Genomic DNA, 22,446 nt, shown 5'->3' on the forward strand with positions numbered 1-22,446 from the left:
CCTAGAAACCAGATCAAAGGACTTTGTGAAGACCACATAGCAGCACAACAAACTACGTTCACTCCCTTTGATACAAGACGAGTGAAGAAATTGAAGAATGGCAATATTCTTCGTGGTATGAAAGCTTTTTCTAAATCCTGTTTGGAACATGCCTAGGGTATTCCTTCTTTCAACCAGCTAGTTAGATTTTCAAGAAGAATGTTAGAGAAACTCTTCTGGCTGGACTCCATCATTGCCAGAAGACAGTAATTTGATGGCTCTGATCTATTTCCCTTTTTAGAAAATAGGGACTAATATAGATCTCCGCCAGCTTTCAGGTATTCGACCAGACTGGATAATGTGCTCGAAGAAGACATTCAATACTTTCGCCCATAATGTAGGGTTCACTTTAAAAACATTATTAGGGATTCTGTCAGGGCTGGGGGCCCGTTAGGGTTGGATTTACTTATCAACCTCGCTAAATTACCCTCTTCAATATCAATGTGAAAGGCACTCTGGGACAAAGCCATGGACACTGATACTTTGCAGTGGTCATCTATATCAAGTTCAAATGAGAGTTCGGATGGACTATAAAATAAGTCCCCCATGAATTGAAACCAAGTCTCCTGAGATATGGGGTTCAATTCTATTGGAGAGAAAGATTTTCGAAAAATCATTGTAGTGTTGCCAAAATGTACCTATGTTGTGGGTTTTTAACCAGGAAAAGAGCCTCAACCAGTTGGCACTTCTGGTAGAATATTTGTGTTGCTTTAACCAATTTCTATATTTAGTTCTCAAATTTGTAAACGCTTTTAACCTTTCCTGGGTATTAAGTTTGATATTAGTTTTAATGGTAGCACGATCTCTCTGATATGATCTTTTCCGATCTGCTGTAAGGTGGTCAAAAAGGGCAGATTTATTATTATTGTTATTTCCAATTCGTCATTTCTTATTTTGCAATAATTGCGTTTTAACAGTTACCAGTTCTGCCAAATCCCAGTCAGCTGCAACTAAGGCAGCAGACATTCTAGGAAGATCTTGGGGTTATATCCCATTTGTGAACTTAATATTATCCGATGACCACTGTAGACGAGTACCCGAATAATTAGAGGTCATGAAATTGCTTTGTACACATGGCAAAGAGGCCCCCCTCAATTTCATAGTCCAGTCAAGAGCATTGTGATCACTCAGCCACTTATGGGTTGCCAGCTATCATAACTTGACCAGCAGGCGACCTCCCAAACCAATATGAGATAGAATTGATCAGAATAGACTGAATAGCTCTAGTATGGAGATCTCCTGGTGGGTCATAAATGTTGAAGATTAATGTTACCTCAGCTTTTACCGAGGGAGGTTGCAAAATACCCATCAACACATATGGAGAGTTCAAATAATTTGGAAATTGGGACAAATTTAAGTAGGCATTGGCACCTATAGCCAGCCCACCACTTGCACGACCTTTCTTAGAGGGGGATGTATTCTGAGTCAAAACTTGAAGGCTGTCTATTAAGATTTAGTGCACCAAGTTTATTGCAGTATAAATACATCCAAACCCTCTGTCTGTTTTTGACCCTCAATATGCACCAGGAAAGAACAAAACCTCCTAGTATTCCAGGACAGCCATCGTAACTGAAGTAAGGACGTAGGTGGTCTATTTGCCCCACTTTGTAGACACACCGGCATCCAGTATTCAGTGTCTTGCCCACGTTCTCTTACTCTGGTGCTTTGTCTTTGCAGCGCCCGTAACACCTCACACTCTGAATTTTGAGACGCCGGTTGACTGGCTACCTGAGACTCCCACTCCATGGAAGGTTGGATGGTTCTTTTCACCTTTTGGCAGGCAATCCATGTGTAGCCCACCTGACTTTTGATGGTCTGCATGGGTTTTTAACAAGGCCACCATTAACGGAGAGGAAAACTCCACCAAGGCCCAGTTCATGGAACAATTCCATGCTGGTAGCTCAATTTTCAAAATGTCAGTAGATTGGATTATATCCAGATATGAAGTCTGTGGATACAAGAGTGAACCTGTTCAAAACAGGACTAGAGACAGTTGGAAGATTTTCCTCTAGAATGATCCATGTTCCTATATCTTTCAGAGCATTAGAGTGAATGATAGGGATGATGGGCTGCGAATCCTCGATCAAAACCTCCATATGTGACTTATGATTATACGGTAGGTTGATCAAGCCAGCTCTTGCTGATGTAAGTGGGAGAGCATGAGAAACTGTATCTGGAAGATTTTTTAGCAGAATGTTATTTTGGACTGGTCGAGCAAGTGTATGATTCTCAGAAGGTCTCTTCCCCCAAATCTACAAAGAGCCATGTAGGTAAGCCTATCGAATGCCGCCATCTGGAGCGCGTTTCGACACTAGGATACGATTTGGAGTGTTGTATTTGTTTTTAAACAGTGCCCCACTTTGTTCTATGTTTGCCAATATAGCCGGAAGCTTAGGAAGATCTAAAGAAGACTGCGAGGTCTGCAGAGGCTGTGTATTTTTTAAGGCCTGTTTCAACTCCGTGGGAGGAGGGATGTGGATTTCTTCCAAGTCCCATCCCACTGTGTCTGATTTCTTAGTCATTTCAAGAGATTGGATTGATATGATGTCGTTTTTCTCTTTCGTTTCAGTTTGTTTCAGATTACAGCAACAAGGTTGGCATCTTGTATCTTTGTGCCTTTTTGTCAGCTCCTTTATTAATGTTTGCTTCAGGTTATTGGGCAAGTTTCTTTTGCCAGAATAGAGATGATTTGTAATATTTGCATCATAATTACTTTGCCTTCCTCTGCCCCTCCAGTAGGGAGGAGAGTGCAAAAGCTTGTCCATCCAACTTGCCTTTAAAAGCACTGAAGTTGTGTGTTGATACAATCCAGCGCACCAGACTCATGTCGTTTGGATTTAAGCTATCGCCACCTCTACTGGAGTCGGATGTATTCACAGAATCTGTTAAGGATGCAAAGGCAGCCATGTCTGGAGAATTAGATAAGTTGATATCAAAGATATCTTCCAGAATGGTTGCATCGGGTGGAATTTGCTCGCCGCACAAAGGTGCTTGTTTCAATTCAACTACCAAATTCAAAAGAGAATTGTTATTGTCAATGGCCTGAGATAAGGAGTGGTCTGAGTCATATCATCATTTAATGTTGTAGATGAATGGGGAGACTCACGCGCGTGCTTAGCTTCAAAGAAAGCAGTGATATCTGATTGGGTTATAGGAGTGTGAACGATGTTGACATTTGTTCCCTGTTTTACAACAGTTTTCTTTGTTAATTGTTTATTGTTCACTGAGGCACTGCAGAGCGAGGCTTTTCGAGACATCTCTTATGAACAGGCTAGTAGTAAGCCACTCTTCGCTTTGAATGGGACAGGAGCAAAACCGTAGTAAGAAGAATAATAGAACCCTCTCTCAACACTGCCACATGGACACAGGACACAAGGCACTCAGCCTCGTACTCAACGCGCACGCTGATGCGCTCGAGGGAGGCTTTATGGAAATCACATGACAAAGTTAATTCCAGGTCCAGGCTCAATTAGTAGATTGTGTGCTCGAGGAGAGGTCTCCAGACCAAAGTAGCAGAGCGAGAAACACTAGTTAGACGTACTGGTAACAATACACTACTGCTTTCAACTTGCAACCGGTAAGTGAGTAGGGAAGCACGACAGCACAAGACACTCAGCCTCGCACTCGACACGTCAATACTCACACTCTTAACTGGGGCAAACCGGACACACATGCGTGTGCTGTGCATTTGTAGAGCACATTTACCCAATGCCATCATCTTGGTTCATTCACCCTATATTGGCGTGCACAGAGTTGATTCATAAGCAGCTTACGAAGAGAAAGAAATTTAAAATGATTTTGAAAGCCCAAAGCAAACAATGCCTGCCAGAGAAACGGGAATCTCATTCAAAGGCCGGGCGTCCATTTAGAGCACATAGCGACCTCCCACGATTCCCGTTTAATCCGGGGGATGGTCAGTGTCAGATCGCAGGGATCCCGCTGGAGTGTAATGATGAAATCTCTCAGAAGTGTGTTGTAGGCCACGCCCACGGGCAGCTCTGTGGACTGCCACTGGGTGAGGTGGAAAGACTTGAGGAGAAGGCTTTTGCTCGATCAATCCAGCCCAATGCAGGGGTTGAGAATGTTGCATGTCTTTGAGGAGAAGCTGATCTTGGAGGGTCTATAATGGACAGGAAGGCTGTGTGAGAGCAACCAAGGCTTCTAGCAGAGAAACCACTTCAGACTCTATTTCCTGATTGGATGAATTGGAGATGCAATCTGAAAAAAACTGGACGTTTTGCGAGCAGCATCGCCTTTTTGTAAAGTTTTAAATGTGCCAAGTACCCTGCTTGGTTCTCGACATGGTTTGATCTTGGTCAGCACATGGTGGATCTCTTGGTTGGAAATCTTGTCTGATGTGGTCCATTTTTTAACAGGGTGTTCGATAAAGCTGACGTTACTTCTGCATCAGTACTGGGATGTACAGCACAAGTAAAGACCTGACCTTCTCCTTCATTCTCTTGTTGCCTTTCTAAGGGGCATTTGATACACGAGGTAGGAGGGTTAAGCGAGATCTCTGTGGTAACCGGTGGCAGAGCATGCATACCCACCATCGCACGTTGGAGGTAGTTCTGGCAGGGTTAAGGGAGATCTCTATGGTGACCGGTGGCAGAGGGTGCATACTCACCTTTGCACGTTGCAGGTAGTTCTAGCAGGGTTAAGGGAGATCCCTGTGGTGACCGGTGGCAGAGCATGCATACCCACCATTGCACGTTGGAGGTAGTTCTGTCAGGGTTAAGGGAGATCTCTGTGGTGACCGGTACAGAGGGTGCACACCCACTGTTGCACGTTGGGGGTAGTTCTGGCAGGGTTAAGGGAGATGTCTACGGTGCTTGGTGGCAGAGTATGCATACCCACTTTAGCACATGGGGGGTAGTTTTGACAGGTTTAAGGGAAATCTCTGTGGTATCCAGTGGCAGAGCGTGCATATCCACCTTTGAACGCTGAAGGTAGTTCAGGCAGGGTTTAGGGAGATCGCTGTGGTGACCTGTGGCAGAGCGTGCATACCCACCTTTGCATGTTGGAGGTAGTTCTGGCAGGGTTAAGGGAGATCGCATTTGTGACCAGTGGCAGAGCGTAGATACCCACATGTTCAAGTTGGAAGAGGTTCTGGCAGGGTTAAGGGAGATCTCTGTGGTGACCGATGGCAGAGCCTTCTTACCCACCTTTGCAAGTTGGACGTAGTTCTGGCAGGTTTAAGGGAGATCTCTGTGGGACCGGTGGCACAGCGTGCATACCCACCGTTGCACGTTGGAGTTAGTTCTGGCAGGGTTAAGGGAGATCTCCGAGTTCTGGCAGGGTTAAGGGAAATCTCTGTGGTGACCGGTGGTAGAGTGTGCATACCCACGGTTGCATGTTGGGGGTAGTTCTTGCAGGGTTAAGGGTGATGTCTATTGTGCTTGGTGGCAGAGCATGCATACCCACTTTAGCACATTGAGGGTAGTTTTGACAGGGTTAAGGGAAATCTCTGTGGTGACCGGTGGCAGAGCGTGCATACCCACCTTTGCAAGTTGGACGTAGTTCTGGCAGGGTTAAGGGAGATCGGTGTGGTGACCTGCGGCACAGCGTGCATACCCACTGTTGCACGTTGGAGGTCGTTCTGTCAGGGTTAAGGGAGATCTCTGTGGGACCGGTGGCACAGCGTGCATACCCACCGTTGCACGTTGGAGGTAGTTCTTGCAGGGTTAAGGGATATCTCCGAGTTCTGGCAGGGTTAAGGGAAATCTCTGGGGTGACCGGTGGTAGAGTGTGCATACCCACTGTTGCATGTTGGGGGTAGTTCTTGCAGGGTTAAGGGAGATGTCTATTGTGCTTGGTGGCAGAGCATGCATACCCACTTTAGCACATTGGGGTAGTTTTGAAAGGGTTAAGGGAAATCTCTGTGGTGACAGGTGGCAGAGCGTGCATACCCACCTTTGTACATTGAGGGTAGTTCTGCCAGGGTTAAGGGAGATGTCTATTGTGCTTGGTGGCAGCGCATGCATACCCACTTTAGCACATTGAGGGTAGTTTTGACAGGGTTAAGGGAAATCTCTGTGGTGACCGATGGCAGAGCGTGCATACCCACCTTTGCACGTTGAGGGTAGTTCTGCCAGGGTTAAGGGAGATCTCTGTGGTGACCAGTGGCAGAGTGTGCATATCCACCTTTGCACGCTGAAGGTATTTCAGGCAGGGTTTAGGGAGATCTCTGTGGTGACCTGTGGCAGAGCGTGCATACCCACGTTTGCATGTTGGAGGCAGTTCTGGCTGGGTTAAGGGAGATGTCTATTGTGGTTGGTGGCAGATCATGCATACCCACTTTAGCACATTGGGGGTAGTTTTGACAGGGTTAAGGGAAATCTCTGTGGTGACCGGTGGCAGAGCGTGCATACCCACCTTTGCACGTTGAGGGTAGTTCTGCAAGGTTTAAGGGAGATCTCTGTGGTGACCAGTGGCATAGTGTCCATATCCACCTTTGCACGCTGAAGGTAGTTCTGGCAGGGTTTAGGGAGATCTCTGTGGTGACCTGTGGTGGAGCGTGCATACCCACCTTTGCATTTTGGGGGTAGTTTTGGCAGGGTTAAGGGAGATTGCAGTTGTGACCCGTGGCAGAGCGTAGATACCCACCTTTGCATGTTGGAGGAAGTTCTGGCAAGGTTAAGGGAGATCGCAGTGGTGACCGATGGCAGAGCCTTCTTACCCAACTTTGCAAGTTGGGCGTAGTTCTGGCAGGGTTAAGGGAGTTGTCTGTGGTAACCGGTGGCAGAGCGTGCATACCCACTGTTGAACGTTGGAGGTAGTTTTGGCAGGGTTAAGGGAGATCGCAGTTGTGACCGGTGGCAGAGCGTAGATACCCACCTTTGCATGTTGGAGGAAGTTCTGGCAGGGTTAAGGGAGATCTCCGAGTTCTGGCAGGGTTAAGGGAAGTCTCTGTGGTGACCGGTGGTAGAGTGTGCATACCCACTGTTGCATGTTGGGGGTAGTTCTGGCAGGGTTTAGGGAGATCTCCGAGTTCTGGCAGGGTTAAGGGAAATCTCTGTGGTGACCGGTGGTAGAGTGTGCATACCCACTGTTGCATGTTGGGGGTAGTTCTGCCAGGGTTAAGGGAGATTTCTGCGGTGACCAATGGCAGAGCGTGCATACCACCTTTGCTTGTTCGAGGTAGTTCTGGCAGGGTTATGGGAGATATCCAGGAAGTGCACGTTTACTGTTTGACTGGACTGCCCCCCCACGCTGTGCAAGTTGGCTACTGGTTTTCTGGAGTGTTTTGGACACGAGGACGAGTCGGCAAGGATCATCTGCTATTGGTTGGCAACTGCCCCCTCCCGAGTCCCGCCCCCTGACTGCAGTCATCAAGCTACATAATCCTGGTGCACGCACATCCAGCGCGCACATCCAGGAAGTGCACCGGAAATGCATGTTTACTGTTTGACTGGACTGCCCCGCCACTCTGTGCAAGTTGGCTACTGGTTTTCTGGAGTGTTTAGGACCCGAGGACGAGTCAGCAAGGATCATCTGCTATTGGTTGGTGCCTGCCCCCTCCCGGTTCCCACCCCCCGCCTGCAATCATCAAGCTACATAATCCTTGTGCATGCGCATCCAGGAAGTGCACCGGAAGTGCACCTTTACTGTTTGACTGGACTCCCCTGCCACGCCGTGCAAGTTGGCTACTGGTTTTCTGGAGTGTTTTGGACCCGAGGACGAGTCGGCAAGGTGAAGCTTGCTGTCTGTTGTGCAGCGTAACACGGACAAGCTTGGATTTACTGTGTGCTTCTTACTAGCTTACTGGACTTTTTGCTTTGTTCACGCTGCATTGCGCTGATTGTGCCTTTTCTTTTTCTTCTCTTGGCCAGGATCATCTGCTATTGGTTGGCGCCTGCCCCCTCCCGAGTCCCGCCCCCCCGACTGCAGTCATCAAGCTACATAATCCTGGTGCACGCGCATCCAGCGCACACATCCAGGAAGTGCACCGGAAGTGCACGTTTACTGTTTGACTGTTCGATGGGTCGCTGGCTGACGGGTGGGGGGGATCTACGCCGTTACTTTAACATTTATTGTCTCCCAACGGGGCTCCATGCAAGTGGTCCGAAATTCTGCTCACAACGTAAGTGATTGTCCGCGGGTGTGCAGTGGCGGCTTGTTGAGAGAAGCTGTGTCTACATCAGAGTGAAACCGTTGCTTAGAGTAACTATTTGGAGGGTTTGTCTCTATCGTGATACATATTGAGTTGGCTTGCAAATATTAATACAGCAGCTGTAAAGGGGTCACTATTTGGATTAACTTACCTTGAGTTAAAGTAAGTACTACTATTGTGTTTGACAGCCTTCCCAATATTCAGTAGAGTTTGTGCTTTTGGGCCCGATATTGGAAGCATAATTTCTGCACGGCATTATGGTGAATGGCCTAAGAAGTGGCAGGAAATTAACTAATGTACACAGTCCTTCCATGCTCAATGAGGAAATGCTTAATTTAATGTCCCCAAATGAAGAGCTGGGGACTCAGACGAACCCACAGGTTGAGAATGTTAACTTCGAATGCAATGAACCCAGCCCTATATCTGTACTTCAGTTTACTGGTGCTATTGTTGAAGAAGCAGATATAGTTGCGGGGTGTAACCATGTGAACTCAAAGCAATGTGGAGCTAGCAATCTGGAATCCTCCCCTATTAAGTTTAACGTAAAGGAAGTTAATGATATAACTATTATTGATGTGACCAACATGATTGTGGCGGAAGATGGGAGACGGCAGAGTAATAAAGTAGAACAAAGTGAAATTACTCAAGCCCTGAATACAGGGTTAAACGATTGTTCCATTCTGGGTCCCGCCATTGAGGCGGAAGTAGGTAAGAGGATGAGATTTTCTTTAGGATCCTCTACCCCGGTGTCAAAACTACCTTTTGGAAGGGAGGACGTACATATGTTCAGCCTTCCCCCGCCGCAAAAACAGGGCACATGTTCATTTGCTTGTGATATGAACGATGCTGAGCTGTGCAAAAAAGTATGGTATAATGAATATGTAAAAGATAATGGTCAGTTTCCACATGTCAACATGCCTTTGGGTCAGTGCAATTCACCTACTAACTCTAAAGAACAAATAGATATGCTTGAACTGACGACAGGGATTCAATCTAGAGGAATGCATTGTGAGCATGGAGACAATGATGAAGAGATTGATCTCCGTGCCTGTGATGTTGACAGGTTTGGCGTGGATTTCCCGGTGTTATCTAGAATCTTAGATCTTCTAGACAAGGGCCATGAGTTGACACATCTTGAACTGGGGAATTCAAAAGCTACTATGACAGAGCTCCTATGTAAAATTAACAAAGTGGATGGAATGTAATTTACATGTCAAGCTGTATCTGCTTTAGTGATTGATCTTAAAGAAAAAACTACGATGGCCAACAAGATCACACAAACCCCAGCTGATGTTAGAATGGTAGACGCTGAAATGAAATAGTTTGCAGAAATGGCAGCCTTACCAGTGGCTAATAAGAAAATGGTGGATTTAAAGCCTCCACCTCCCTACTTGGACAGTGAGGAGGGTGTTGTGACTGCAATTGATATTGTGGCTATTAAACTCGCCATTATTAATAGACAACGTGAATCATTGAGAATTCCAAATTCACCAAATCATATTCCCAATCTCATTGAAGAAGGAGGAGATAGCCCAATGGCCTTGTTAGATTTGATTCATCTCTCTGAAGGTGATATGAAAGAACTGGGTGAAGCTATCAATGCCCCAGCCTTGGAAGAGCAGATTGATAAAAAGTGTGTGGTATTAACTCGTAGAGAAAAAAGAATAATTGCTAGATCACAAAAAAGAAATGCTCGTAACAAAAAGACTGTAAATGCAATTAAAAAAAGAATAATAATGTAAAAGCTAGCTTAGGTGACCAGATGAGCGAAGCCCTTAACAAACAGGATGATGATAACGGCTTTGACCTACAGCAACTTGATGAGGAATCAAAGGAACACTTGAATCTGCTTTCAGAGGGTACTGAAAGCACATCCAAGGTGGCAAAAAAATGTCTAAGGAAGTCCAAACATCTGATAACGACAGACTCTCAGGCTGAGGTTTCAGGGCCTGGTGTGAGAAGCTGTCAATCAAAGAAAAATGGGTGAACAGCACACTCTGGAAAAGGTCCTTTAGGGGTCCAAACAGCATTATCACAATACTATGAAATGAAAAATAGAGAACGAATACTAAAAATACCAAGAAGCCCATTAAGGGGGTTGAGATTGGTTGTCCTACTGGGTCACCGGATAGGCAGAATAGAGGAGTACAGATGGTTGAAATTGCTGCAAGCTCTAAGGCAGCAAGCCAGGAGGTGATGGAAAGCAGTGAGGGAGAAGAGGATGGACTTCAGGCAGCTGACTCTCAAGCCGCTAGACAAATGCAAAATATTCCATCCTGCAGTAACCCTGACCTAAATCCTATCTCAGAGGGGAACAACGGAAAGACACCTAATGGAGTGTATAATAATGAGAATAAAGATGAGTCAGAAACTGGGAATCTAATTTTATTAGGAAATCTAGCCTCAGTGATACCTATCATCATGGGATAGGAAAGCGAGGTAGCAATCAACGGCAGATTTAGTCTTAATAGGACGTTCATGCTAAAATCCTTCCAAGCGATCCCTCCTCTAAGAACCCTAAGTCTGATGATATAGAGTGGTTTTGGTTGGCTGCTAATTACAACCACCGCATGATATGCGGTTTCCACTCTACGATCATCACAAGGATGGTTTGGGACACAGAGAGAACTTAGATGCGCTTGACATCGTACCGTTTATATTTCAGAATGAAAAAGATGCTGAGACCTTACTTTTAACAGCTCTTACAAAGGAGGGTGCAAATAGTGAGTAAAAACTGAATGGTCCCCTGTCTAATCTCAATGAAGACACCATAAAGCAAATTCTAGCACTGGCAGCATCACTAAGTAGTATTACATCAGAAGCACATAGTAATGATATGCCGCCTGGAAAAGGCAAACTTGGACACTAGCGCAATGAGAAGTCCCTCGGTATAATGTCATGGAATAGCTGTGGTCTGGCCAATTTCTTACGGTGGTTTAACAAGAATGAGGAAATCAATCGTCCAGAAGTAATTCTACTCCAAGATACTATGCGCACAGAACCTTTTGATATAGCAGGCTATGGTTGTTACACCTATCCAGTGTCTAGAGGATTGAAGGGGCGACCCTCCGGGGGTTTAGCTGTATTGGTCAAGAATACGTGTAGATTTAATGTTGAACTTATTCACGAGAATACTTCTGTATTGGCACTGCAACTGAATCCTTATCAATCTGCAGATACAAAAATTGCTATTTAATGTATATATTGGAATAGAGCAACTACTTCATGGGAAAAAATAGAGAATAACTTAGATGTAATTCTCAAAGGTATATTTGTTAGAAGCAATAATGTGGGGGTTGTATTAGGAGGAGACCTCAATTCTACATGTTTTACTACTTATTTGCAAACTCAGTGTAAGAATAAAAATAAGCTATCTGCCTCGATTAAGTATGGACATAAATGGGTAAATGATCTTATTGCATGGGTATGCAATTCGTGCCCCCCTTATTGGAGGCCAACCCCGCTACCTGGAGGCATGGAGGTCTAAGGTCTGATATTGATCACTTTTTTATTTCTTCATCCCAGCTGCATTGTTGTCAAAAGGTACACATTTCTGTCCTAGGCCTTAGTGACCACTCTGCGATCTCTATAGGATTAAGTATCTCCAATTGGCTCTATCCTTTGGATGCCACTCTGCAACTTATTGAGATTGACAGACCTGGTATATCTATAAAATGGAACCCTCTCACTTGCAAGAAATTACTCAAACTGATCAGAGAGGATACGTCTTTTATCATGTTTACACAATCCCTTATTGGTGTGGATACAGCAATGGAAAGGAAATTGAACAATTGTATTCTTAAGCATCTCAATACCATTTCGCTTTGTGCAAATCTGATCCGTACTCCCATACAGCATAGACATGCTTTTAATTTACAAATTCATCAATTAAAAATAAGGAAAAATGCTAATCTATGACAGCTGTTAAATCTTGAGTTAGGACCAGAGCGACAAAAAATAGAAAAAAATCGTATTATTTTGAGACATAAAAACCAAATTAAGAATCTAAAATATACTATTGCCCTGAGAGACAATCATTGCATGATGTATAATATCCTCACAAACGATACATGTAAGATCTGGACTCTTCTCTGAACTATTACTGCCCTCACACAGCACACTCATGAACCAGCTATCTTAGCCTTTACCTGGGTAGCCTACCTCTCAGGCAAATTTAAACTACCCTCTTTCTTTCAAACTGTGGGTCAGCGTGATTTCTCTGAGTTTATTCTTGAGTGTTGCCCTTGGTCTATTGAGGATATTGTTGTGGCCATATCGAAATTAAAAGATTCAAAAACATCAGGTCCTGACGGGATCCCTCCCTGTCTAATCAAAATGGACCCTAATTTCTGGTCATTAATTCTCAAAAATAAATTTGAGAACATATTTGCAACAAAACAGATTCCCTTTTCCTGGTGCTCAGCAATTATCATCCCAGTTTATAGAAAAGAAAGCACCAAGGAACCTGAAAATTATAGGCAAATCGCTCTTACAGATGCTTCTTATAAGGTATTTTCACAACTAATCCTCAATGACCTACAGGATTTCTTATCAAAGAACAACACTCTTTCAAAATTTCAAATAGGATTCAGGAAGTACATGGGTTGTTCACTCAATGCTACTTTTGCTTCTCTTCTACAGTGTCAAACTAAGAGTAAACAGACAGATGCAATTTATATGGCGGCATTGGATCTGTGTGCAGCATTTGATACTGTGATCAGAGAAAAGTTGTGGGGAAAAAAATGATACTTTTGGGCATTCTGATACACATAGTTTCACTCATTGCACTCTTGCACACTAGGACCACTTATAGGGTCCCTTTAAACAATCTTGGTACCGTTACTGAACCCACTGAAACTTCAATAGGGCTTAAACAGGGCTGCTCCTTAGCAGCAGTTTTATTCAATCTATATCTCTCAGACGTGGATTGGTACTGGAAGGATATAATAAGCTTTCCTGCCAGATTGGATCATCTAAAAATAAATTGCATAAGTTTTGCGGACAACATACTTTTGATAGATAGAACCCCTTTTGGGTTACAGAATAAATTGAACTGTATTTTTGAGTATGCCCAATCTCACAATTTGAGGGTTAATCAATCTAAATCCCAGATTATAATCTTCTCCGGCGGGAAGTTAAGAACACAAAGGTTTAACTGGTCTATTGGTATGGTCAACCTACAAGAGCTAAAGAGAATTAGATATCTGGGATATTCCTTAACTGACCAGAATTCGATCATATGGTGGAAAGAGCTGCTTAATGAAAAGCTGCAGCCTCTACCATCCCAGATGTGTATTATCCATAGAAAATATTGTAACTTTTCCTTACTTCCTCTTGTGCAATTCTATCTACTAAAAATGGAACCTATTATTCTCTATTGTTTTGATAGCTGCACCGTCGAGATTGATGACCTATTAGATACCGCCCAAGGCAAATTATGGAAAAGGACGTTAGGGCTAGCAAAATCAATCCCTAATTATATTATCCGGCATGAATTTGGCTTATTACCACTCTCTTCAAAAAGGAATAGGGGAATGCTTAATAATTATTTAAAAAATGCTATCTCCTCCGAAAAAATCATTGTATCAGGATTTAAACATCTTGATTGCCTCAGGTTCTTCAATTTCTCTAACTAAATTTGTAATGAAAATGGATATTATGCTGGAACTAATCAATGTGTCCAATAAAGATCTTATAGCATGCTTTCCTGCCAACAAGAGGAAATTCCAACTATTGTATTGGTGCATGCAGTCAGACAGGATTGGGAACTATAAAGCTTACAATGAATATGCCTTATGTAGAAGGAAATTGGGTGATCTACCAAGCTATATTCTGAACTTTCCAGGACTAGCTGAAAGGGACCTGTACTTACATTTTAGGTTAAATCAATTTCTCACCCTTGAACATGTGCAAAATTGGGCCTTGTATATAGAAACATTCTCTTGCAAAGCCACTTTTGTCGCTTCTGTGGAACGGTCAATTTGGTTGAGACCTTGAAACATTTAGTAATCTTTTGCACAAGAATTGAAACACTGAGAATCAATGAATTTGGGAATTATTGGTACTCAGGATCATATAATTCTAGAACTACATTATGGAATAGATGCTTGTGGGGAAAGAGCATTAATCTGATTATAAGGTTAACCGAAATTCTTGAGGTTCTTAAAGAACAACTGCTACTAGTTGGAATATGAACAAAAAAATGAAGAGCAAGTGAGGTTCCTTCCTCTCCTAAGGTCGAGAGGTTTATGAATCAGAATTGAAGGCAAAGGAAAAACTTAGCTTTGATGGTAATTAATGGCAGGTTCTGCTTGAATTTGCACTGTAGTTCTGTATCTGAGGAAGTTTAGCACCTGTTGGTTATAATGAAATGTTCTTATTCCCATATTTTGCATAGGAATTTGAAATGGAATGTGTTTCTGTATCTTGAATCTAGTTTCCTAGAATCAGTTGAGAAAAAAGTAATATGTTATACAATAATGTAAATTGACAAAGCTTATGTTTAGAATTAGGGTCTAGATTCATCTGGTCAAACTAATTGTTTTATTTTGTTAAAATCTCTTATATCCGAAATGAGTTGAGTAGAATCAGATGTGTCATGAAATACTTTATATGTGAAGGTGAAATTGTAAGAGTTTGTATTGGGGAATAGTTGCTTAGATTCAGTTGGTTAAAAGGAATTGTTTTATATATGTTCAAATCTTGTTTTTATAGTATGTTTATAAAATTGAAAGTGATTTATATTTTTATAATTATGTACAAACATTGTAAAGGTTATCTGATTAACCAAACACAATAATAAGAAAAAGATATCTGTGGTGACTGATGGCAGAGCCTGCATACCCACCTTTGCACATTGAAGGTAGTTCTGGCAAGGTTAAGGGAGATCTCCGAGTTCTGACAGGGTTAAGGGAAATCTCTGTGGTGACCGGTGGAAGAGCATGCATGCCCACTGTTGCACATTGGAGGTAGTTCTGGCGGGGTTAAGGGAGATCTCTGAGTTCTGACAGGGTTAAGGGAAATCTCTGTGATGAGTGGTGGCAGAGCGTGCATACCCACCTTTGCATGTTCGAGGTAGTTCTGACAGGCTTAAGGGGGATCTCTAGGGTGACCAGTAGCAGAACGTAGATACCCACCGTTGCACGTTGGGGTAGTTCTGGCAGGGTTAAGGGATATCTCTTGGGTGACCCGTGGCAGAGTGTAAATACCCACATTTGCACGTTAGAAGTGGTTCTGGCAGGGTTAAGGAGAATCTTTGTGATGACCAGCGGCAGAGCGTGCATACCCACCTTTGCAAGTTGGGGGTAGTTCTGGCAGGGTTAAGGGAGATCTATGTGGTGACCAGTGGCAGAGCGTGCATACCCACCTATGCACCTTGGAGGTAGTTCTGACAGGGTTAAGGGAGATCTCTTTGGTGACCGGTGGCAGAGCGTGCATAACCCCCTTTGCATGTTGGAGGTAGTTTTGGCCAGTTTGGCAGGGCTAAGGGAGATCTCTGAGCTCTGACAAGGTTATGGGAAATCTTTGTGGTGACTGATGGCAGAGCATGCATACCCACCATTGCATGTTGGAGGTAGTTCTGGCAGGGTTAAGAGAGATCTCTGTGGTGACCGGTGGCAGAGGGTGCATACTCACCTTTGCACGTTGGAGGTAGTTCTGGCAGGGTTAAGGGAGATTTCTGAGTTCTGGCAGGGTTAAGGGAGATCACTGTGGTGACCGGCGGCAGAGCGTGCATACCCACCTTTGCACGTTGCAGGTAGTTCTGGCAGGGTTAAGGGAGATGTCTATGGTGCTTGGTGGCAGAGCATGCATACCCACTGTAGCACGTTGGGGGTAGTTCTGAAATGGTTAATGGAAATCTCTGTGGGGACCGGTGGCAGAGCGTGCATACCCACCTTTGCACTTTGAGGGTAATTCTGGCAGGGTTAAGGGTGATCTATGTGGTGACCGGCGGCAGAGCGTGCATACCCATCTTTGCACATTGCAGGTAGTTCTGGCAGGGTTAAGGGAGATGTCTATGGTGCTTGGTGGCAGAGCATGCATACCCACTGTAGCATGTTGGGGGTAGTTCTGCCATGGTTAATGGACATCTCTGTGGTGACCCGTGGCAAAGCGTGCATACCCACCTTTGCACTTTGAGGGTAACTCTGGCAGGGTTAAGGGTGATCTCTGTGGTGACCAGTGGCAGAGCGTGCATATCCACATTTGAACGCTGAAGGTAGTTCAGGCAGGGTTAAGAGAGATCGCTCTGGTGATCTGTGCCAGAGCATGCATACCCACCTCTGCATGTTGGAGGAAGTTCTGGCAGGGTTAAGGGAGATCTCTGTGATGACCGATGACACAGCCTTCTTACCCACTTTTGCAAGTTGGACGTAGTTCTGGCAGGGTTAAGGAAGTTGTCTGTGGTGACTGGTGGCAGAGCGTGCATACCCACTGTTGAACGTTGGAGGTAGTTCCGGCAGGGTTAAGGGAGATCTCTGTTGTGACTGTTGGCACAGCATGCATACCCACTGTTGCACGTTGGAGGTCGTTCTGTCAGGGTAAGAGAGATCGCAGTTGTGACCAGTGGCAGAGCGTAGATACCCACCTTTGCATGTTGGAGGAAGTTCTGGCAGGATTAGGGGAAATCTCTGTGGTGACCGATGACACAGCCTTCTTAGCCACTTTTGCAAGTTGTACGTAGTTCTGGCAGGGTTAAGGGAGTTGTCTGTGGTGACCGGTGGCAGAGCGTGCATACCCACCGTTGAACGCTGGAGGTAGTTCTGGCAGGGTTAAGGGAGATCGCTGTCGTGACTGGTGGCACAGCATGCATACCCACTGTTGCACGCTGGAGGTCGTTCTGTCAGGGCTAAGGGAGATCTCTGTGGTGACCGGTGGCAGAGTGTGCATAACCACCTTTGCATGTTGGAGGTTGTTCTGGCAGAGTTAAGGGACATCTCTGTGGTGACTGATGGCAGAGCATGCATACCCACCCTTGGACGTTGTGGGTAGTTCTGGCAGGGTTAAGGGAGATCTCTGTGGTGACTGGTGGGAGAGCCTGCGTACCCACCTTTGCACGCTGGAGGTAGTTCTGGCAGGATTAAGGGAAATCGCTTTGGTGGCTGATGGTAGAGCGTGCATACCCACCATTGCACGTTGGAGGTAGTTCTGGCAGTGTTCAGGGAGATCACAGTTGTGACCGGTGGCAGAGCCCGTGTACCCACCTTTGCACGCTGGAGTTCGTTCTGGCAGGGTTACGGTAGCGGTCTGAGGTGACCGGTGGCAGAGCCGGCGTACCCACCTTTGCACATTGGAGGTAGTTCTGGCAGGGTTATAGGAGATCTCTGAGTTCTGACAGGGTTAAGGGAAACCTTTGTGGTGGTAGAGTGTGCATACCCACCGTTGAATGTTGTTGGTAGTTCTGACAAGGTTAAGAGAGATCTCTTTGATGACTGGTGGCAGAGCGTGCATACCCACTGTTGAACGTTGGCGGTAGTTCTGGCAGGGTTAAGGGAGATCTCTGTGATGACTGGTGGCAGAGCATGCATACCCACCTTTGTAGGTTGAAGGTAGTTCTGGCATGGTTAAGGGAGTTGTCTGTGGTGACCGGTGGCAGAGCGTTGATACCCACTGGTGCACATTGGGGGTAGTTCTGGCAGGGTTAAGGGAGATCTCTGTGGTGACCGTGGAAGAGCGCGCATACCCACATTTGCATGTAGTAGGTAGTTCTGCCAGGGTTAAGGGAGTTGTCTGTGGTGACCGGTGGTAGAGTGTGCATACCCACCTTTGCACACTGGAAGTAGTTCTGGCAGGGTTAAGAGAGATCTCTGTGGTGACCGGTGTCAGAGCAGAGTGTACATACCCGCCTTGCACCTTTGTACGGTGGAGGCAGTTCTGGCATACACATAGCAGCTTGGGCTTTTTTAAAGGCAAGGCACAGGTGAGTAAGCTTGTAAGCCTAGCGGTTTCCCCCTTCTAAGTCCTAAAGCGTCATCCCTTCTGCCATAGTCTTGGGGCAGCATTGGGGCCTGGCTTCTTCCTGAGCCTCTGCTGGCACCAGCAGTCTCTGTGTGTAGATGCTCCACAGGTGGGCCACATCTGTGCTATTTCAGCTCTGGCACTGATAGTGGCCCCCCTTCCTGGTCTTCCAGAGAGGGGCGCTCAGCACTTCTCTTAAGGAAGGGGTTCTCTGCCAAAATCGCCATAACTTTCTAAAAGCGGGTCTGGACTCGGGTTCCACTAATTCTCCTCTGGCAGGGGGGCGTAGCCAGGATCGTCAAATATGTGGGGCCTGAAGCTGATGTAGTCGGGCCCACTGCAGTGACGTGAACATCTGTACATGCCCACACACCGCTGCTGAGTGGGCATTTACAGATTGTGGGTGGGCCTTGCCTGCTCAGGCACTACCCTGTCTACACCTCTGCCCTCTGGGATAACTAGTATGCCCTACTCATTACAGTACAGTCTGTGGCTGCCCTGCCATCTATCTCTGGCGCAGGCACGGGTGTGATCAAGGGATGTTGCCGCGGTCATGATGATGTGTCCCAGCACAGGAACACACCTTCTAGAGCAGCCAGGCAACCATTAGCCTGTTTTTCAGTGCCCACCAGACGGTCGTTGTTACGTTGCCTGAAGAATTTCTCCATCAGCTCCTCAGCCGACCTGCTGCAAAACAGTCACGTGAGGCCTCTAAAGACTGGAGCTCCGACGCATCACGCTGCCATTTATAAAGCAGCCTCATTGTTACGATGAGTAACAACACGGTGTGCATTCTCCCTGATCACCTGCACCCCACACAACCCCTGTACCTATTCATCAAGAGATGATTTCACCCCAAAATGAAGGCACCAGCAGAAGCAGAGAGCACAGGGTTTGAAATGGAATAACACCTCTTACCTAACTAAATGTGTTTCAAATGTTCAGCATAACATTTTACTCTAAAATCAGTGTATTTTTAACCATGCCCTTGTCAACCAAAAACAGGTCTTTCTCAAAGATGTTCGACAATCAAAGACCAATTTTGCCCTGTTTGAGGCACTGCAGTATGATACTATTGCAATACTTTCAGAGTAAGGCATTTTACACAGTGGATCATAACATAATCCTCATCTGGAAATGGCTACAGAAAGCCTACATCCGCCCTGACATTAACCCCAGATGACCTCTCCTATTAGCAGCCAATTATCAACGGAGTTCTCCCCGGAGTCAAGGCCCAAGCAGACTTTGTCGATACAATCATTTTTAAGTGAATTAAATGACATTGTAATATAATTTATTCTTATTACATTATCTGAAATATACAAGGCTCTTGATTGAATCCGAACGCCATCGCTGAAAAACAGCCCTCGATAAAATGCTCAGTGGACAGATGTGAAGAACTGGTGGTGTGACCTTATGACCCCTGCCCAAAGGAGCCACTATTCAATTCTTCTGCTTTACAAATCATTGGCAACAGGTGTTGAAGTCTAGTCTGTTACACTATTTTTAACTATAACTCCCAGAATGCAACAGTGTGTTCAAGGAGACCCAGCATTGGAAAGCTGTTGGCCCAGTGACTTAGAGTTACCTGGACAGCCTCGGTCCTTGCGGGCGCGCTGGCTGTGTCCTCGCACTATTGCTTGAATGAAAACTTCCAGAACCAGAGATTTGAGCACTTTCTTGTAGGTCATTTTTTTATTATTGTTTTTTAAATGAAACATAATGCAAGTCGCGTGCTGCTAAATTCAGAAAGGGTTATTTATGATTTCTAAAAAATATGTTTTACACCTGTTTGCATTTTTTTTAAAAGTAAAACATGCAAAAGTGTTCTTGCTTTAACATTTGCATAATAAAGCCTCAATTCCCTCCAGATTAAAGTGAAACACGTTATAATGTCGACTTCAAAATTATAATACACAGAACATCGGTTGGCACTTGAGCACCTCAGCAGGTACAAAAGCGGCCTTCAGAGGAAGCCAAGTAAAGTTGATAATGTCAGAGCATGGTCAGCATCATGGCGAAGTCGGTTCCACTTCGAAACAAAACAAAAAAAAGTATTACCACTTCAAAATACAAAACAGTACAAAGACCAACGAATAATGCTGAAAAAAGCAGAGGCAGGGTCACCTTCAGACAGTCCTGCCTTTTTAGCCAGCAGCCTGTTATAAGCTGAGAACGATTGACCCATGATTGACCCATGATTGGAATATCGAAACTACAAGTCCCAGCATGCAGAGTGATGTGCGCTGTTGGTAGCTATGCTAAATGAAAGGAAATGTTATGCAGGTGGAGTGCGCCTGGAGTAGTGGATCCGTGCTGTTCACTGCGGCCCTGCTTTGCATGGCGCCTGCTATCTTTTTTGAAACACATATCGATGTACACATAGAGGCGCCCCGGGAAGTGCAGCATATCTAACCCTACGTGCTAACATGTCAGTCCCATTTAATTTGTGAGATGCTAGCTAAACCATTGATTTTACCCTGCATTCTGGGACTTGTAGTCCTGGATTTTCCAATTATTAATCTAGCGCCACAAATTCCACAATACAGAGAAAATAAACGGGAATGGACTAGCATCTCCCACATTGGATTGGTGCGTGTTGGCATGTCTGTTTAATCCTCCTAAGTAACCAACAGCGTGTTCAGATTTTATTGAAGAGTCTGGGGTGTGTTTTATGCATCCAAGTTCCTTTACTAAGAGGCGAAGCCAAATGAGGCACTCCTTGCACTTCAAACTAATCTGAGCCTGTTCCTAGAAAGAAGCAAAACCCATGTAACCAAGTCATTGGCCTTGTCTATAAAATGCAAACCCCGACCAACCCAGTCCTCTTCCTTTGGGACTGGCCTATCCTTCACTTCAACCCCCTCCAACCGCTCCTAATATTCATCTCAAAATAGAGTTTCGTCTTGTAATTTGAATCACATGTTAGTCAAAGAGGAAACTGGCTGACCACAACATCCATTGAGCTGGAAGCCACAAAAGGGAGATAAATAACAGCAGAGAGGCAGCATAGGGTGAGATAATACTCAATAGTATGTAAACATTCTGTCACTTTACTAAAGGATATTTTGTAATAAGTTCAGAGACATCTATTATACAAGCTCAGAGCATACCGATAACACTGTTTACAGAATACTGCATGGACGTATTCTGATATAAAGCATGTTAATACCAGACTCCTGTGGCTAACCAGCAGCTCTAAGGATAGATATCGCGCCACCTCCCCTCCCCCCAACCTGAAGGTCACCACTCCCTACCGAGTGAACTCCAAACACAGAGTGTCAATATTAGCCCACTGTGACACCAATTTCCCAGCTGCCTAGAGATGTGGAACAGGCCTGCAACTGAGGCGCGCCAAGAGCAGTGATTGGCTGAAGGAGATCAAAGCCCCACTCTTCTGTTTGCCTAGGATTTCGTGCAGTCGTTGCTTTCATTACACATTTTAATTGTTTTGGATTTATACGAACAGAACTTTTCAGAAAGTGTAATGTAGTCAAATAAAACACATTTGCGTGTGCCAGAGAGGCCAATGTAAAAGCGATAGTGTCGGTTCTTTTTATAAGGCTTCATGTCGTTTCAAAGAACTGAAATAATATCGGTTTTTATTACCTAGTTCAGTGATACTCAATTTATTAACTTTGGAAGGGTAAAGGGTTCAGACAGATTCGAACGTATTAAGCGCAGGATGTCCCGTGCATGATGTGAGTGGTTAACCTGAGAGCTATCCTCCCGGAGGGTGTTATGTTAAGTTGATTCATACCTCACACCGCTACCATTTGCATGGTCTCCAGGTGCTCACGTGGCTCTGCAATACAGTGGGTTGGGTAGGTTAGTGAGGGAAGAGGGAAAGGATAGGGGTTGTGCTTTTCTGGTGGTGCTTGCAGAACCAGCAGAAAGTGGCGTCTGTGCTTGTCGGCTTCGTGAGTGTGTTTGGATTGTGCTCACTGGGGTTATTGTGTCCGGAAGGACAACATGCAGTGTCTAAATTGTTTGTTTGCGGTAGTTTGTTCTTTTTTGGCGGATGCGTGGGTTGTGTGTTTTGTGTGTGGTAGGGCTGGCCCATTAGATCGTGTGAGGTATGCGTGGGATATGCTGGAGAGGATTGACGAGCAGTGGTTGTTAGTGGTTAGTACAACATGGTTGTTTTATTGTTGGTTCCAGGATCTGTACTGTCCCTTGATTGTCTTGGGTCTGCTGTGATAGTTGTGGGAGTTGTCCGTTATTATGCTAGTCTCAGTGAGTTGAATAGCCGGGTGTTCAGTCATTTTCTGAAGATTAGGTGATTTTCTGTCGTTCTTATTGCTTTCAGGAGTTCCATAGTTTGGCTATCAGACGGG

General features: G+C 45.0%; 1 long non-coding RNA gene across 1 annotated transcript in view; it reads left to right on the top strand.

Moving 5' to 3' along the window:
* The first annotated feature begins 7,968 nt into the window (after nt 1–7,968).
* The window catches only part of LOC138504718 (uncharacterized), a 268,270-nt gene continuing 253,792 nt past the window's right edge, over nt 7,969–22,446 (top strand). Inside the window, exon 1 of the long non-coding RNA XR_011279924.1 lies at nt 7,969–8,122. This is a non-coding gene — a long non-coding RNA (uncharacterized lncRNA). The remainder of the gene's footprint in view (nt 8,123–22,446) is intronic.

Source organism: Ambystoma mexicanum, chromosome 11 (genome assembly GCF_040938575.1).
Source record: "Ambystoma mexicanum isolate Mex_15411 chromosome 11, UKY_AmexF1_1, whole genome shotgun sequence".
Taxonomy (NCBI): domain Eukaryota; kingdom Metazoa; phylum Chordata; class Amphibia; order Caudata; family Ambystomatidae; genus Ambystoma; species Ambystoma mexicanum.